Genomic DNA, 5,496 nt, shown 5'->3' with positions numbered 1-5,496 from the left:
TAATTAAGTTTTAATTAATATTTTCATGGATTTATTGTCATATATTTTATATTTGAAAATATTAATTTTAATTTAATTTGTGTTTAATTTTCAGGAAATAAAATATATTTTTGACACAAAGAAAAAGAAAGGAGAAAAAAATGAATTAAAATTGAAGAAATAATGAAGAAAATGGCATTTTTGAATATGAAATGGCCCAAAATTAGGCCCAAAATGGAGCCCAAACCCAAGCAATGGCTGCTCCCCACACTGCCACTTGGCAGCCCGCCATTCAGCCAGCCAAGCCACGCCAACCGAGCCGAGTCGTGCACCTGCCACCTGACAGCTGACGCCGTCTGACGCGCCAGCCACCCGAGCCAACCGGAGCACGCCACGTCGCCAGTCTGCTCCCCACGCGCCCAACAAAGAAGCCTGCCACACCTGACACCGCTGCCACGTTCTGCCACTCCAGCTGCTGAGCTAATCCGCCGATGCCACGTGCCTCCTTGTCTCCCACGGCTCAACATCATTTTCCCCACTTTGCTCCAATTTTGCAGCCTTTTCCCCACTATTTTGTACACGATTTTACACATTTTGGGGCCTATTTTCCATTATAAATAGAGAACCAAATGGAGTAAAAAATCATCAGATTGTGGAAGGAGAGTAGAGAGTATTGTTGGAGAGAAAAACACTTATTTTTCCTATTTTTCTTTTACATTTTTGTGAGTGAAAACAATGCCTATTTTAGGCTAAATTCTCTTATGGAAATGCTAGAGTGAAGTTCATGTTTCACATTATATTTTTAATATATTGATTCTTTATTTTGTTCTTCATTTCTATATCTTTGTTACAATTAAATTTATTTTGTTCTAATTTTTATTCTAAATTTATTAGTGTCTTTTACATAAGTCTAGTCATGCTCTTCTTATGTAATTTAGGCTCTTAATTTAATTTAGGATATTTGTTATATTCTATGCTTTTTACTGCATTCTTCCATTGGTATTTTGTCGCTCTAAGGTATATAATATGATAGGTTTTTAAAATTAGAAGTTAGTATAATTTAATTAAAGAACATATTTTAAGGTGAGCTTTATTATATATATTTTCCAACTATAATTAATGGTATAGAATTATAGTTGAGTATAATGAATCAATTTTATTAAAATATATATATGTTTGCATGAATGTAACTTAGGCATTCCATACTTTCTTTCTGATTCTAATTCCTCGATTTTATTCATTTAATGTTTATATTCTTTTTCAAATTTACATTTTTCCAAAGTTTATTATTTTTAATTTACTAATCTTTCTTTTTATTTTGTATTTTACCTCTCTGTGGATACGACATAGCCTGATTACTACTGCGACCGCTTAGGAGTTATTGGGCGATATCAATTTTTGGCGCCGTTGCCGAGGAGGTAATTCTACAATTAAAGGTTTGCATAGTAAATTAATTTTTTTTCTATAAAAAAAAAGTAGTATAATTTTTAATTTCTCTTTTATTTTATTTTTCCTTAGTAATTTTTTTTATTTTTTTTATTTATTCATTTTTTTTAGGTTTAGAATTTTATTTTCTAGATTTAGGTTTTTTTTCCAAAAAAAGCATAAAATTTCAAATCATAAAATTTAAAAAAAAAAAACAAACAAACAAAGTATTGAGAACATTTGTGTAATTGTGGAAATTAGTAAAAACCAAACTTGTTCTGTCTTAGAAAAATTGGTTCTTAAATAAGGCATGTGTTAGCGTTACCCTCCAATCTTTTCTAAGAACCTCGGGGAGTTCTAGAAAAGCTCTTGGGCCTAAAGTGGTACCTTGGCAGCCTTTCCAATTGGCCTGGGAACATTTTGGTGTATACTTATTACATTATTACACACTTGCGCTTATAATACTTACAAATTAAAAAATATTTATGCCACGAAACAGAGACGCACTAGGGAGATTTGTGAGACAACAAGTAGAAACTTTAGAAAACTCTCCTAGTTCGTCGTTTTCTTCCATTCGTTCAAACACTCCCGATTCACCGAAACTTCTCGAACCACCCATGATGGCTCATCAAGATGAAGTCCAACCAAGAACACTACAAGAATATTTACATCCTACGCGTATAGCCACACCTTCATGCATAATGTATCCCAACAATATGTCGAATTTTGATTTCAAACCCGGCATGATTAACCTCTTACCAACCTTCCATGGGTTGGAAAATGAGAGTCTGTACGTGCATATACGGGAATTCGAAGAAGTGGTGGCTACATTCAACAACCGAGCTGATGTCACCAACATTCTGAGATTGAAATTCTTTCCTTTCTCACTCAAAGACAAAGCAAAAAGTTGGTTGTATTCCTTAAGGCCTAGATCTATCGGAACACGGGACGAAATGATAAAATCATTCTTTGCCAAATATTTCCCGCCCCATAAGACTAGCAGCCTTAAGAGGCAAATCTCTACCATCATCCAGAAAGACCATGAAACTTTCCATCAGATCTGGGAGAGGTTTAGAGATTTGATAAATCAATGCCCACATCATGGATACGAAAGCTGGCGTCTGATCGGCTATTTCTATGACGGTCTCACAACCGAACAAAGACAATTCGTACAAATGATGTGCAATGGCGAATTCCTTCAAAAAGATCTCAATGAAGCTTTCGAGTACCTCGACGATCTTGATGAAAAGTCCTACACATGGAATGGACCGAGTCCTATGGACAAGCCACGATCAACTGAAATCTACCAATTGAGGGAAGAGGACAACGTCAAAAGCCAAATTGAATCATTGAGACAACAATTCGAGGCTTTCAAATCTCAAGAAGGTAGAGGAATCCACATGGCTGCAAAGGTAGAGACACGAGATCCATGCTTCATTTGTGGAGGGACGGAACATCAACCGCAAGAGTGCCCAACTCTTGGTGAGCTAAGAGGAGGAAATGAGGAACAATGCAATGCTTTAGGGGATTACAAGAAGCCTTATAACCCTCTCTCAAACACTTACAATCCCGATTGGCGCAACCATCCAAATTTCAGCTGGAAGGATTCGAACCAAGCATCTGGAAGCCAATGGAGGCCTGAGTAGCAACAATGTAACGCCCTACTTCCTTAGAGCCGTTACTAAGTGAGTTTTTAAGACAAAACAGTGTGCAATGGACTCGCTAACCGAGGTTTTGAAACAAAAGTGTGACTAATTAAAAGTTAAGGCTGTAATCTTTGAAAATGCGTCATTTCATTAAAACTTCTATTATTAAACATTTGGGATCCCAAAATAAGGTTTGAAAACTATTTACATCTTGAAATAAGTTCACAGTTGATAAATCATAAAATCGTAGATTATTACAGCCATTTTCAAGTAAACCCCCAACCAAAGCAGTCGGGCAGGCCAAACATGTACGCGCCGCTTCACGCTCTCCGTACTCATGGTTGGTTGATTCAGTCATTGCCCTTACCTGCAACACAGAGCACCCGTGAGCCGAAGCCCAGCAAGAAAACTCATGCAGGACATAACATATGCAATGTATACAGTTTATCATAACAGATAATCCACAAATAAACAAGTCAATCATTAGACTAAGCAAACACGGCCATGCCGCCCCAGGACCCTTACCAAAGCCCTGGGGTATCGGTTCTCACCGCGAGGATAACTCATGTATCCCTTGGGTCCCACCCTGAATATAGCATCCCATGTGCTAGGTGTTACTTTCGGCCCACGGCCGCCCCGGCTTACGCCGTACTCGGCCCACGGCCGCCCCGGCCTACGCCGTACTCGGCCCACGGCCGCTCATTTCATCATAATCACACATATAGTACATTCAAAAAATTCATTCACACACATCATGATTCATTTTAAGTTTAAACATTTGCACATAACACAATCTGGGGCCATGCCCTAACCTCGGGTGTTATAGTTTTCTTACCTGCATTCCGAGCCTCCTGATGCACTAGAGCCACGAGCACGGTCCTCAAGCACGAGCCTCACCAACAACCTAGTCACAACACACAAGAAACATCCCTCAATACTAATCAACCCAAAACCACTTCCCGGGACCAATCCCGCACTCTCGGGACCTCTAAAACCTTAAAACAACATCCCGGAGACATCCCCCGAAGCCCCGGAGCAAAGGCCTAAAATTGCCTAAAAATGCCATCCTGAAATTTGCCTTGTGCCGCGGCACAACTTTCTTGTGCCGCGGCACCCAGAAACCAGAGGCTCCCCGCCGCGGCAAGCAAAACTCGTGCCGCGGCACGCCCTCGCAGACCCAGAATTCTGGGTTTTTCCTTCGCGTTTTCCCGAGCTTCAACCTCTCCAAATCATCCTAAACCAATACCTAAACCCCAAAACTCAAATCCAAACTTCATATGAACATTCTATCAACCTACAATCACTAGAATCAAGATCCAAAACACACTCATACCCAAAATTCAACCCTTGATTTCTAACTTCAGAAAAACTCAAACCAAGGCATGAAACTAACTCAAGCTTTAGATCCACAACTCAAAACAGAAATCAAACTTAAATATGCACAAGATCCTTACCTCAAATGGAGAATCCACTCAAAAGCTCCCTAGATCCTCCTCCCAAGTTCCCACTTCAGCCCTTCACCCTTCTTCTTCTTTTCTCTTCACTTGCCCTAGCTCTTCTTTCTCCCCCTCTTTCTTCTCTTCAATTTCTATCAATGCCACAAGTGACCCCAACCAAACCGTACCCCCTTAGATCACAGCTGAAATTTCATAATCCCCTTGCCAAAAGACCAAATTACCCCTTCCTATTAATCTTTCCAATCTAAACCATCAAGGGCACTTAAGTCATTACTCTTCTATTTCATTTCTACCATTTTCTTTCTAAAACTTGTTACTCACAGAAGTAACTAATGGTTACCCAGGTTACTAAATCTCCAATAACCATTACCCGCTAAACCTCAACTTAACCATAAAATTCCCGAGATACCCCTAGGCTCCTCCCGAGCCGGGTATAGAAATCCCGTTGTGACTCTTAAGTTAACTAGCTCTCTAGGACCGTCTCGGCACGTGCATCACAATAATACAACCACACCCACGTGGTACAATTCACAGAATACAATTATCACATATCAATACAGTTATGCCCAACATGGCCAAAATTACAATTATGCCCTTCTAACACGATCCGGGCCTACATGCATACTAGTAAACGTAGCCATGCATCTCAGTTAAACAAATAGCCAAATAACATGCTTTAAATCATAATCATGCATTTAATTCATAAAATCACACATAAATCCCAACCTGCCCTCCTGGCACACTAATCAAGGCCCTTAAGCCTTATTAGCGAATTTGGGTCGTTACAACTATCCCCTCCTCATAAAAATTTCGTCCTCGAAATTTACCCAAACACATCAGTCAGCAACCCGCAATCTGACCATAATCTCCAAGGTCCATCGCCTTACTTTACTTTTCAACAACACTCTTACAGGAGTAACAATCTTGGCTCGCAAGATCTCGTCTAATAGCCATACTCTCGATAGCCCCTCCTTTAACACCGCAACCCT

At 39.6% G+C, this 5,496-nt stretch overlaps 1 non-coding gene across 1 annotated transcript; it reads right to left on the bottom strand.

The window, feature by feature from the left end:
• Nucleotides 1-2,405: 2,405 nt before the first annotated feature.
• On the bottom strand, nt 2,406-2,512 carry LOC133820688 (small nucleolar RNA R71). The gene has a single exon (XR_009887090.1). It is a non-coding gene; the product is annotated as a small nucleolar RNA R71 (small nucleolar RNA).
• Between the last annotated feature and the right edge of the window lie 2,984 nt (nt 2,513-5,496).

This window comes from Humulus lupulus, chromosome 2, assembly GCF_963169125.1.
Source record: "Humulus lupulus chromosome 2, drHumLupu1.1, whole genome shotgun sequence".
In the NCBI taxonomy this organism is placed as follows: Eukaryota; Viridiplantae; Streptophyta; class Magnoliopsida; order Rosales; family Cannabaceae; genus Humulus; species Humulus lupulus.
Note: the sequence above shows the minus strand (reverse complement) of the source record. Positions and strands in the feature narration are given on the sequence as shown.